Source organism: Dermacentor variabilis, chromosome 2, assembly GCF_050947875.1.
Source record: "Dermacentor variabilis isolate Ectoservices chromosome 2, ASM5094787v1, whole genome shotgun sequence".
NCBI lineage: Eukaryota > Metazoa > Arthropoda > Arachnida > Ixodida > Ixodidae > Dermacentor > Dermacentor variabilis.
The window spans coordinates 118072717-118086431 of NC_134569.1; the positions used below are offsets into that span (position 1 = coordinate 118072717).

General features: G+C 43.8%; 1 protein-coding gene and 2 long non-coding RNA genes across 4 annotated transcripts in view; all 3 read right to left on the bottom strand.

Moving 5' to 3' along the window:
• The window catches only part of LOC142572598 (uncharacterized), a 291788-nt gene that overhangs the window by 135986 nt on the left and 142087 nt on the right, over positions 1 to 13715 (bottom strand). The window lies entirely within an intron of this gene.
• Positions 2494 to 4128, bottom strand: LOC142572601 (uncharacterized). Its single transcript, XR_012826110.1, has 3 exons — positions 4022 to 4128; positions 3604 to 3762; positions 2494 to 2789 (listed from the first exon to the last, which is right to left on the bottom strand). It is a non-coding gene; the product is annotated as an uncharacterized LOC142572601 (long non-coding RNA).
• LOC142572602 (uncharacterized) lies at positions 4155 to 5071 on the bottom strand. 2 transcript variants are annotated; one of them, XR_012826112.1, is made up of 3 exons: positions 4917 to 5071; positions 4553 to 4644; positions 4155 to 4479 (listed from the first exon to the last, which is right to left on the bottom strand). It is a non-coding gene; the product is annotated as an uncharacterized LOC142572602 (long non-coding RNA). The 2 variants fall into 2 exon arrangements; XR_012826111.1 differs by lacking the exon at positions 4917 to 5071 and adding an exon at positions 4717 to 4773.

Consider the following 13715-nt stretch of genomic DNA (forward strand, 5'->3'; position numbering starts at 1 on the left):
TTTATTTTTTTGGACTTTTAAAAAGAATCTTTCTTTGCCTGCTTTCCTGGGTTTCACGTGGCTGATTGCAGGCTACTGTTGAATTAGTCGCTATCTCAGCGGGTATATTTGCCAATATATACACGAACACTCTCTGTGCCGAATGAAAGAAACAGAAAACGAGGTGATATAAGCCTTGTATGTTGACCAAGTATGCACACATCTGTGCATATATGACGTGATTTATGAATGCAAAAAGCAGGCATGGCATGAAATAAAAGGGTAGACATGGGCCAAGCACCAATGTAAGCTGTTCATTCCACAATGTCGTCATGAAATATGTATATGATATGCACATGGGCAGACACGTTATTAGAAAGAGAAAAAAAAAGGATTTGATTACTTGATGTATGCCTTGAGGACTCCGATTTCTTTTTCATACATAGAAATGAAAAGCCCACTAGCACAGTGCTCCCCAGTCTTTTTTATATGCGATCTTTCCAGTAACAAGCAGGCTTGCTCATTGCAGCTTTTCCCGAATTCTTTATTTTTTCTGTTAACATTAATGCATCTAATTATCTTGCAGACAATTTTCATGTTTATCGGATCCTCCTGAAATTGTTAGGGCTGGCCGCATTCCAATTGATGACTTTAAACTTCCAGATGAAGTGATCATTTAATGGGGTCTTGAGACTTTTTAAACATAGTGTTATGTGTAGCTGATGCATTAGGCTATTTACAATATATTTACACATAAGCCTATGATGGTGACCCTTTATCAATCGGGAAGATGTCGTCTTCATCTTGTTCAGTGCAACCACACAACTGTTCCGTATCAATAGCAAAAAAATATTGCCAATCTGTTGTAAAGGCTGTTGTTAAAATGTGAGCCAAGTATTATAACATTGCACACAGCAGGAAATTTAAAATCTCATGTCAAAGACAGCAAAAAATAGGTTGCTCTTGCATTTGCACTGTCATCAAGCAACGTCAGTGCAAGCGGCTGATCCCACCAGCACTTCATATTGGCTGATTTTGGGATTGCGAGAGCATTCTCAGAAATACATTACTGATTATTTTTAGTTAAAACCTATACATGTATGACACCTCAAAAACAGAGGAAAATAATTTATTCTTTGCACTGCCGGTCTACATGTGGTGTACAAGAGGATAGTGGCATTTTGCATGGCATAGACTAGGGCAGCCGCTATGGGGTGCCACAGCAAGCCCTTTCACTACTGAGACACTCAACTTTAGGGCACGGCTTTTTCCTCTAGGCTTCTTCTCTGTGTAGCTTCCAGCTTGCTAGCCGAGATGAAAAGAGAGAGAAAGCCATGTATCGATGCGTTAACTCCACTAATATGTGAAGGATTTGAACAAATTTTGTGGCAAGAGATTCCTGATATGTCCTTTAATAATGAGGCCATCCTATGATTCGTTGGAAAATGGTTTGAGGGCCCCTTTAAGATCACTAGGAGCACTGCCAGATGTGGATTATACTTTTCTTTCTTTTATGCGTTGCATGTTGCAATCACTCAGTTGAGCCCTTGGGCGCGGCCGGGCAGCCACCATTGGGGGTATGAACCACTATGGTGGCTCATACCCCTACACTAGAGTTTTATGCATTGCATATTGCAATCACTCAGTTCAGCCCTTGGGCGCGGCCGGGCAGCCACCATTGACCTTTAGCGCAACCACGTGACGTGACGTCACGACAGCCGGAGGAAAAGCTGGGCCCCAACACAATATGCAACGCTTTCTTGGCTTAACCAAGCTAAGCCTGGCCATTTTTTAACTTTATTAGTGATTACACATTTTAGAAGTATGAGTACAATGAGCCACATAATGATAACAGAGGTCATTCTTAATATTTACTGCTGTGTAATAGCCTTAACATTGTATTTAATGCACATACACTGTCTGAGTGACCACGTCATTGTGGTATATGTCATGCAGGAAATATGTGAATTACAGACAGGTCTGGCAATGAACACTTGCTTGTGTACCAGAAAAATATGATTTTGATGCAATTAATTCAGTACCTGAATCCTACTTTCTAATTACATTGAGAGAGGTCACTTCCCAAGCAACAAAAAGACCGTGGCAAAAAGTCGGCCCGACGTCTCCGGCCGACTGCAAAACGGTTGGCCCGACCTCGGCAACCAAGGGCGGCCCAGCTTTGGGGATTGACATTGGCCTAACGTCGGCCGATCGTCGGCAATCGATGTAGGCCCGACCACTGTGGCCGACTTGGCCGACGGCGTCCCATACGAGGGCCTACCAAGGCTTTAGGTACGTAGTCAGTCGGCCAGCCGTAAGGCCATTCTATTTGGCCAACGCAGCCGAGCGCATGCCACACGCGGGCCAGCCATGGCCCTGACGACAATAATGGTCGGCATTGCACCGGCCCGGTGCTGAAAGCCGACGTTGCTTGTGACGCCCCGAATAATCGTAGCTTTTGCATCATGCATTTACAACAGCATGCGCATCATGCATCATGCTTGTGTGGTGGCCGGCATAGAAGTACCACACGAAAGCGAACGCTTTTTTGTACTTTTCATGCCACATAAATGCCAGGCAAAAGATTCTGATACAGGTCTTTATTTCTTGTAATTGTCTTAAATTGGATATGTACACCGACACGTTCACAAGTTTCAAACACTAGTTCATATTTGGTGGGCTTGAAGCAGGGTCACGGCGCCTTCTTTCATTCCGGCCTCCATCCCTGTCAGCTGCTCCAACCAACCAGCGTTTTGCGACTCCAGCCACTGATGCTAGTGAAGCGTCAGGGAACGTGCTCCTCACAAATGCTGCAAAAAAGCGGCACATATAAGAAAGCTGCCCCCGCTTTATAGTTCAGTTGGTGAGTCGCATTCGATTTGAAGAAGTGAAACAATCAAAAAGATCATAAGTCAGATATTCACGAAACATTAAAGAAACGACAACAAAGCAATATTAGTGACGTGCAAATCAGTATCGAAGCTGTCAGGAAGAGTGGCTGGACGACACAAATCGTGTAAGTACCGGATAGTTGGTAATTTATATGTCGTTAGCAATAGGGGGAACTGAACACGGAACCATAGCGAAACACGCATACACAGTGGCTACTGTGTCTATAGGTAGCGCGGCTATTTACACCACGATAGGTCTTGTTGCTTCCCGTGAGCACTGTATGAAACAGCCGAGTTGAAACGCTGAGACAAAGAACGCGCCGGAGCCCGGAGCGCGCCAAGTGGCACAAGGAGGTGAATAGGTAAATGTGGAGAGGCAAGAGGGGAAGCTTATGGCATGATACATATACTTGCTGACATGATGGCAACGATGATAGGTCTATGTTTTGCAGAAAACAGTTAGCATACATGGGTTAAAGCAGAAACAGCATATACAGCATATATTATATGGTGAAGCAAAACAAACTCCTCAAAAGCAGTGGCAAAATATGGACGCCGCAAGTAGAACTCACTTATTACGGCATTATTTTATTAAAGAAAATGCTAATACTGGACGCAGCAAGATGCAATAAGCAGCAGCTTGTTTGAATGAAGAAAAAAAAACTAAGCATGTAGTTGGTACCGATGTTCGCAACGTGCACTAGAAAGCTGATTGTTATGCCATATTTCTTACTTATATTCGTGATGGCCATGAGCTTCACGAAGGCGTGCTTCCTCCCCTGCGACCCTTTCCAGCTGAACTGCAGTGCAGCTTCATTTGTAAGTATGCCCTGCAGAATAGTGCTCACGGCACGACCGGTGTCCGTTCCTCCGTATCTGGAAAAAAGTTCACCTGCACGAACCAGCGCACGTAGAGTTAAACCAGACATCCAAATACGTGGTTATCGTGGTCTGTAAAAAATAATGGCCAGGATAAGAAACGCTCTCGTTTTAAATGTTTTAACCACATAAAACAAATATATCTAGAAACAACGTTCTATGACAGAATGGCATATGGCTGCGGTATTGTATGAATGACAAAATGAAAATCAACCAAATATTAAACATGAATACATAGTTTCTCTAAAAAGAAAACACAGCATGTCATTCACCATCTGTTCCATGCGGGAATCTGAAGCTAAATATTCCTCTAAGATACGCTTTAGAGCCGCCCAAGGAAACATGAGGACAGGAAGGATAGGTTTACCGACTTTGGTCGGAATATCAGTGAAAAAAATAAACCATCCAGGCAGCGCGATAAATGAATACAACACATAGTTGCACAAACAAAATAGCACGCAGACTGCCACGAGACAAATGTATAGGTATACATAACGTCGAGACCGCGGTGACAAAGTATTACACGTAAACTACGAAAATGCAACAAAAGAAAAATTGAGGAAGAACTTACATATGGGCTATCCGCAGGGTTTCACATACGTGTCTTCTTGTCTGATGTTCCTAGATCTACTCTAGTCCACATGCGGTGAAGCGCGCCACACACAATCCATTCTTACCTGCAATGCACCAGACGTATATCATACAGGTATTTACAGTTATGTTTTTTCATCTGTGGGAAGGAACGAAAGCAACTTCTAATTAATTATGACTTTTCCGCAATAATAACCACACAAGCGTCTTACCCGATTTCTTCCCGAATGGTGATAACAGTTCCGAGCGTAGCAGGTCATTCGCACACTGTGCTTCAATTTAAGCAGTGTCGTTCCAGTGTTTCCTAGAGAAAAATTGACAAGAATACAAGACGAAAAAATAATATTAGAAATATATACATGAAAGTACGTCTCACATTTCCCTGTCCCAACTCTCGAACGCTTGATCCGTTCTCATGTAAAGCCTCTGTTTTTTTCTTCCTGTCAGAAAAAATAAGCCCGAAAAACAAGGAGTTTATCATACGTTGCAAAACCATTTACACAATACAAAGCGACCTTTGTTCACTTGAAAAAGACAGTCATGCATTAGACAACGTGAAATTAAAATGCCACTTACGAGTACGCATATCTTGAACGGCGAGATACGGCGGCTCCACTGCATGGAAAGGGCTTGCGCTGTTCTTGTCCATGTCACTTTTGTGTAGTTTGCGTTTATATGCGCAGTCCATGATAGCAGAAATGCACCAACTAGTCTACCAAGAGACGCGGAACGAGCTGGCATCCGGAGCTATTTGGCGGCAACTCACGCAACTGCTTGCGCCCCCGCGCCATTTGGCGGGAGCTCGCCTGCGCCCCTGTGAGCAGGCGGCGTTGGCCTGACGAAGAAAAAATAGACAGCAAGGAAAGCCCCGTTTCGCTTTCTCGCCCCGTCCTCGCTGGTGGGAGCTGATGCTGACAGAGAGAATCGCCCGTCCCTGCTTTCCAAGAACCTCTTCATTCCTGCTGGGAGAGGGAGAGGCGACAGCCCAAGACGACCTCGGTTCCCCACACTTTTCCTTTTTTCCTTTTTTCAGGCGCTTCCTGTGAGCGCGTTACCGTTTCCTTTTGGTGTGTGTGCTGTGCACGTGCGTGCGTGCGTGTGTGTAATGAAAATCTGCGTTCTATATTTTGCAGGGATTCGTAGCTCTATACGAATATGTATATACCTTATGTGAACAATAATTTTGACCTCTTCAACGCGTCGAACAGTACTTTGGGTGCTATGTACGTTAGCATGTAGGTTCTGTTTTCTTGTTTGGGAGTATTGTACAAATATCGTATAATCTTGATTGGTTTCCTTTTGTACTTGCTCAGTATTGTATACCTGTTATTACCGGGTGCAATTGTCTTTGTTTTAAAAGTGTCGCTGTAAAGGCTCTGCCAAGCGAAAGGGGGCTGCGGCTTTGTCAATCTGTATCTGACAGCTTTTTCTGCGCCTCTGCTGTCTGTACCTTTACAAGGCAGAAATAAATAATTTGAATTTTAATAAGTATTTATCGTCAAAGCATCACGTCTATATGTGCACGAAGTTCGATAGGTGCATGCATGCATACACAGCCAATACGCTTTCCAGAGAGCTTTGCACGAAAATGGTAGATATGTTTCACAGGAGACGGCGCTTGAAAAAACACTCATGATATACCATGAATTTATTAATTCTTAACTGCTTGATTGTTGAACGTCATTAGTTAATTGAGCGAAAATTGGAAGAATTTGATCCAACTCTAGTTCTTCCCAATCAAATCCACGTCGACAGCAGAAATGCTCTATTTTATGATTTACATTGATTGGCATGCAGCCTTAATTATTCTTAGACGAATCGACAATAGCTAGAAAAATTGCAGATTTTGACATCTCTTCACAATTCGCCTTCGTATAATCGCTTCTTTCACCCTTCCCAGAGAAAACATCTAACTGAAATGTTTCCTAGAACTGTACAATCCACGAGTCGCCTGCGCTTAGTTCGTTTGAAGATTTTTTCTGTGCTGCGACAGGGCCGTTTACAATTAACGCGCCGTTCGCGAACAATTTTGCTTGACTCTTTCTGCAGTTCAGATGACTATTACGAGAACTGTCTAATGCAATATCCACTTCATTAAATTTTGTTCCCCGTTAAATAGTTATTTTCTCGATAGTTTAACTACAAAAGAAGAAAGCAATAATGAACGACACAATAGTGTTGCAAACATATCCGTTTTTGAAGTATTGAAATCTTGTGCTTTTTGGTAAAGCAAATGTAATACTTACGCGATATGTCTTCTTCTTGCGACTTGCACACTGGTCTCCACGTACTCTTGCTCTCATAATAGTGGTCGTTGCATGCGCACCCGCATATATGGCGAAAATAAATTTGATTCTGATTTCATTATTCACTCTAATTACTAGAGTTCTATCAGTCCAGAACAAAACACAGAACCATCCTTTAGCCGGAAGGTGATCTAACTGCCAGATGAACTGTCACTAACGTCTGTATGTGATGGTTGCTGTTTTTCCCCGTGTGATGAACCGCCGTCATCGCTTTTGTATAGCTGGTATATATTCCGTCATTATATATATTCGTCCTTCAACATTTGTTACGCAAAAGCAACAACAACAAAAAATTGCTGCCTCTCACTTCTTCAAAGCACTGCGCAGCCTGTTGGAACGCACTGGCGCGTGTGAACGCATGGCCTGAAGGTTCAATTTCAAAGTGTTGTTCAATTGCTGCCTGAACCACTCGTGGAGACCTTTCGTGCCCCGTTACTTTATTATGCTAGCTTTTCTTGTGACCGATGACAAGACATTAAATTTGGCGGCCTCTGCAAGACTAAGCTGCACCAACACAGCTTCTTAAATATACGAATTGGCTCAGCGGCTGTCGGACAGTGTGCATGGTCCCTTGTGGCACGTCACTAAAAAACCAATTAAACGCTTAGCGTATATGCACAAAATGACGCGACCACTAATATAACATGAGAGGGGACTTTCGGTCTCACAAAAAAAACTATATATAGATATATATATATATATATATATATATATATATATATATATATATATATATATATATATATATATATTACACGAAGTGCGCATGCGCACAAGCATGATGCATGATGCATGCGCATCATGCATCATGCTTCGGGTATCACGCTGTTCCACCAGCTTTTTTGACTTCCTTTTTGTTTTCCAACAAACGTGGTGCTTCTCCTTCCTAATTTCTCTCGTCATTACATTTAGAAGCTCACTGTATTCCCACTTTTTGCTTGGCCATTTGCCGTGTTCTTTCTCGACTCCCGCGGCTATATTTGTTATTTGTTGAGCGTTCAAATTTGGACTGGCCATTCTTCGCTCCGTGCTCTCCTTCACAACTACATATCCCATTTTCAAAATGGTGCGTTTATGGCCAGTCCTTGTGTTACTACAGTCTTACTCGCCAATGGCTCAACTTATCTCAACTGATCTGAACTTATCATAAATATCTTCTGTCATCAGACAGTAACCAATAGTCGATTGCCTATTTCCAACTTCCCATCTGATCTGACCATCAGATTTACGGCCCGTAATTACGATAACGAGGTTACGTTGCTCACACAGGTCCAGCAATAACTTCCTGTTGTTGTCGGTATAAACGTCTAGATCCTGTATGTGGGAATTCATGTCACCTAAAAGGGTAATTTCGGCATTATTTCCGAAAACGCCTAATATCAGCACTTAGGCATTCCGCTAAGCCTTGGTTCTTCTCTCTGCAATGTTTTCTCTTTCATAAATACGTTAAGCCCAGCCAAGTTTTATTTCCACTCATTGTGCCTGAAAACCAAAGATGCCCTTGACACTTTGAATATGCTTTTTCCCATTTGAACATTCCGGCCCCCCTCCCTTTCCTTTCGATTTAGTTCTGTTGCAACCTTCCCAAACATAATTCTCAATGACTGGTGCATCTTTTAAGTCTCTAAGGTGCGTTTTTTATAATCGCATACACCCCGATTTGTTCTCTATTTAACTGCTCCTCAATTTAAAAGCGCTTTTCCTTTCTTCTGGCGCCCTGCATGTTTATGCAGCCTATTGCATGGCGAGCTCGCTTTTTTTTTCCGCCTTTCTCTGTGGTACTAATCTGAGGTACCGCCACCTACCGGCCGTGGCCACTCAGACAGACCTCAAATGGCAGCTAGAAAAGGGCTTCGTCTTTCAGTTTCCGCGTAACAGAATTATGTTTTCCCGCATACTCGATTTGCAATCCGCAGTTATCATGTCTGAAGCTTGTGCTTAAGTTGTATTTTACGCATTTTCTGACAATTTACCCTCAAAGATTCATTTAGTTCCATAAGGCTCTTGCGCTTGGCGGGGGCCATGTATGCTGCACTTCCGTATACATGCGTGCCCGCGTTACGTACGTCGCTTGTGGTGTAGTGGTGGTTGGTTTCTGAGTAACGTCGTCTAACGTCGGCAATCGTTTCGTTGTACATCCACTTTCACAGGGTGCAATGGAGGAGGGCTTTCTTTTTTTTTTTTTTTTTTGCTAAGAACACTGCAGGGAACCTGCTGAGAAATATGCGCACAAAGCCACAAACGTGCGAAACCCGCGCACAGCGTAGGCAGAATGTAGCTGTGATACCTTACGTTCACACACTATCCCACAATTTGGAAAAGGTGGCTCAGCGTTACGAGTGTTCGCTGCTCCCCATAAGCTGTAAAAGCTTTGTAGAATGACCGACCCGGAAGCAAGTCAGTAACGTGACTGCGGCATAAAGCACAGGCCGCCTTTTATTGAATACGCATAAGGGGTAGTCTATGAAATTCTTTTAAGGTGCGGAATAGTGTACATTGGCCATACTGGGAGATGTGTTAATGATAGGTTAAGGAAGCACGCAAACAATGTAAAAAAATCCGCGTGAAGGAATAGATTTCGAAGGTTTCCTGGCAAGTCATTGTCTGACTTGCAGGGACTGTTCGCCCGACCTTGTAAACACTTTCGTTATTAAGAAGAGTAAAACTCGTGTTATGCGGGAAATCGCAGAATCTGAACCGATTTCTAGAAGTGAACTTGAACTTTATTTCCATCATCGATGGAGGAGAGAAAAAAAAGCTGTGTAAGCATGGGGATGTGTCAACATGGCATCCATCACGCTGTCAGACAAATAGTTGGCATATTTACGAATGCGCAGATGATTACACCGGGCTCGGACAGCATGTATATATTCGTGATTCATTCACAATAAATGTTTTTGGAAGTTCAGCACCCATCCTTGTCCTCTCGTCTCCGTCCGTGTCTTCTTGCGCTACCGCCTTTTCAAATTCTTAGGATATATCACGCACTTTCCACTGTGTGTTTTGCGGGGCAAGGAGTAGTATACGCGCGCCGGCGCGTTTCGGCGGCAGGGAGCCCGCTCCTCTCCCCAGCCCCGCTGTAACATGATCGCCGCCTGCTCTCGCGCGACGTGTTGGTGGGGGGAGTGAGGGGGCTGTGTTTGTCTTTACATTCGGGGTCGCGGAAACCAGGCGGTTCGCTTGCCGCCGAACTCACAACTTTCTTTACCAGTGATCCAAGAAGAAGCTGAAAAAGAAAGAAAAAAAAGGCCAGAACAAGTTTCGTCCCCTCAGGCTCCGGAGAAAAGCATTCCGTCCGCAAGCAGCAGCGCGAGTTCGAAAAGAAAGGAGACTTCACAGTCTCGAGCAGCGCCGCGCCGTCCGTCACGAATCACCCGAAGAAGATGGCACATGCTCAGTCTGAAGGATTAGACTGAATAGCGCGCAGCCAGTGGCACATAGCGAATGATAAATCATGAATCTGAACATACAGCACTATTCCATTAAGAGGTCGGTGTGCTGTAGATATACATATGAGCCGAAATCATACGTGTTAGATTTTTTATGAAGGAACGTATTTTTTGTTGCACCGAAGAGAAACGCGCTTACTGCGAGGATACAGTCGTCTGTTATGTATGAGTGCCTAACAGAGCGCTTGCCAGCCCAACTGGAAAACCGGCAAGCGGCGTGCCGAGTGTCAAATCGGCAGCCCGCACCATGAGGGAAAACCTTGCATTGCTATTTGAAAATCGCCCACGCGGAAACTATGCGAGAAAACCTGGGCGAGCGCGAAGTGCTGCTGCAGAAGCGTGCAACAGAGAAATTAAGTCTTGCTGGGACGCACTCGTAAAAAGGGATCCCCGAGCCTTTGGCAAACCATTTCTTGAAAGAAGAAACAAAAATTTAGAGAATGGGTAGTGGGACTCGGTGCCGTAGCAGATGAATTGCGCCGTCGTAGCAGCCAAATCATTTCTACTAAAAGGAAGAAAAGATTGGCTGAGAAGATTTAGAGATTGTGTTGCTGTAGGTGCAACACCGAAGTTATACTATTGATGCATTTACGTTTCACAGTCCCGTAGCAAAGCAGGAACAGAAAACCCCTGGCGCTCCCCAGTCATCTCCTGCAAAATGAAGACATCAGCACTTTTATTAGGGGAAGTTAATTCTTAGTGTCGCATAACGTTGGCTTGGGCTATTTGGCTCATGGGAAACATCATGGCGTGAAAGACGAGGACACAGGGCTCATTCTGTTTCTAGTCCTCTTTTTTTCTTGCGCCACTGTTTTTTTGTTTCCAGCGGTTTCCACATAATATGCATTTTCCTAACCGTAGTTCTATTCTTGGTTCAATACAATTCGCGTTCGCCTTTTGGCAAATGCTCAGCGTGCGTTCAGTGTTATCACCTCGTCGCGCATGTTCTTCCGAAATTTGAAATTGTGAATTCATATCGGACCAATTCATTTTGAGTAAACAATATATCTGCGCCAGCTGTAGTAAATAGATGTTTAACTAGTTTTCTGACACTTTCCTTACGTCAAATATCCAAAAGAGGAGGATACGAATAGTCTTGCCGTGATAAATGAAATAGAAAAAATTCACTGTGGAGCAAGGCCTGCATTAGTTTTTTCTGTTTGGGAATGAAAGCATCACCGCTCGGTACTGCCTGCTGAGCGGAATTCAAGGACTCCTAGCTCCACAGTCTGTAATAATTCGCATAAGTTAACTTCAGGCTGAGCATACGTATGTTCTGGTGCACTTGTCGTTCACACGAGTGAAAGCGCTATTAGTTGATGCAAAAAGGAGCTTGAGGGAGGCAAAGAAAGATGCCAAGCATCGTAAAACGCGTCTCTTTTTAGTGGTGGCTGAATGCAGTGGGTGGGGAAGGCGCCTCTGTGTTGCAGCTCTTGGCGCGGAGGCGGAGAGTCCGGGTGGAAGAGGGGGGTGACGTTTGTGGAGGAAGTAGGAGGAAAACTAGCAGTGCAGCGAACGTGGCAGCGCGTAAAGCCCCTCAATCTCCCGAGGGGCTTTAGCAGCGCGCCGAGGGCAGCGCTAACAGAGCGATGCGATGTCTGGTCGCACTAACCGCTTCAGCGCTCCGCCCCAGAGATTCGTCGGCGCTCTATGATGGCATCTCGGAGGCCATGTTTAGGGCGGTAGGTACAAGTTTAATTTAGTGACGTTTGCTTTGTTAAACCCCAAATATTTCTAGAAGTTTAGTGTTTAAATTACAGTAAAAAGAATTAGCGAAAATTCATAATATATACCACAGCCCACGTGAAATTCCGCATGTTTACAGAATTAATCCTTGCAAGCATCCCGAGAATTTCCCTTAAAGAAGCATGGCAAGTTAATTCACATATTTACGCGTTCGACGAGTTTCATATTGCTTCAGAAAACGGTCCCACACACATATATCGCTGTTTCTGAACGCATTGCGCTATAATGCAGCTGTGTATATGTAATAGTCACGAAAAGTATAAATTCTGTAAGCATAACAATGTATTACCTTCACGTATAATAAATTTCCCTAGTGAGAATTTTATAAGTATAGACCGACAGACAGGAATTGATATAAAAATTAAATTATGCTACTCATCGGCCTCGGGCGTTGGTCCGACGCGTTGCCATCGTACCGAGCCGGCGACCAACTGGCGGGTCGGGAGTCAGTCTGACAGAGAGGTTGGCAAGACGCCCTCTGCCGACTGCCCGCCGGTAAAGGCGGCGGCCGTTGTCATACCGACCTCTCGCCAACCTTCGCTGGCCAATATAGTCGTTTGACGATCATTTCCCGACGATCGGCCAAGCAGCGGCAGTTGGCCAAGGTTGCTTGGGTTTTTATAGATGAAATTTTCCTTCTTTCTTTCCCCTTTCTTTTTCTTATAGCAGAAGTTGTTCATCAAAGGGCTCAATAACTTTTTTTTTAATATTTCGTTGCAGCTAAGCATGCTCTATGAGAACCGGCTAGTTGGTCTTGCGTGATAATTAAGAAAACATTGTGCAGAACAATAAAAACAACAAGAAAGATGACAAACACTACCTCAGTGTATATCTCTTTTCTTGCATTTGTGTTCTAATATTCGACGTTGTAAAGTTGAAAGGACAACAAATAAGACTTGTTTTCAAGGGTTAAATGTTTATTAACCCCAAATGCTGCAAATTTAATGAAGACATGGCTGATGAATGGGTATCATTCACAGAAAATAATTTACGACAGAAGGTACGATGACATATATATATCACGCTCGGAAAGTATTAAAACTACGTTTACACGCGCAGAGAGTGAAGTGGTATTGCATTCTCATTCATGTTATATAATGACAATCACTATTCCAAAAAAAAAAAAGAAAAAGCCATCGCATCAGTATCTCTTCTACAAGTAATTTTCTGTCTCAGTGCACGAAAACCTAATAGCAACCTACACTGCAGTCAACTGTGATGTATACATGTCACGCACTTCAAAATTCGTCACGAACACTTGCTGACACCAGAACTGAAATATGGGCCAAATGGTCACAATTCATATTAGTTGCGCAGAAAACAGACGGATGATGGTGGTGTCATCCACTCCTTACCCGTATGGTACTTGTATTTTGTGCACAATTCTCACGGTATCTGACCGTGGGCTTGCCCGAATTACTAGGATTCTGCGTGCCCAAAGAGGCACGAAATGCATGAGTGAAATTTGTTCATCGACAAAATGCTTTCCTATTTTGCAAGGTCCCTTGGTTACAGAAAGATAGCGAGGAAACGTATATATTCATGCTATATCGACCGTCAATGCATACTGGTGTGCGACTTATGCATTTTCGAGCAGTGGATCGTGAGCAATGTCTCTACGTAGTGTTTAAGCGCAAAATGGCATCCAGTTTTATCAGAAGACGCACTCACAACTAAGACGAGCAACACACGCCGCAATACACGAATTATCTGTGCCGGCACCATGCAGTCGGCGGCGCAGTGCCACCACGACTCTTCGAAACCCCCAATCGATAGCAGGCGATATGTAGTGCCACTTCATGGATACAGTACAGTTCCTTGAAAGCTTGCCTATCTTCGTAACAGCAACGTTATTCGTACTAGCAGATCCTACA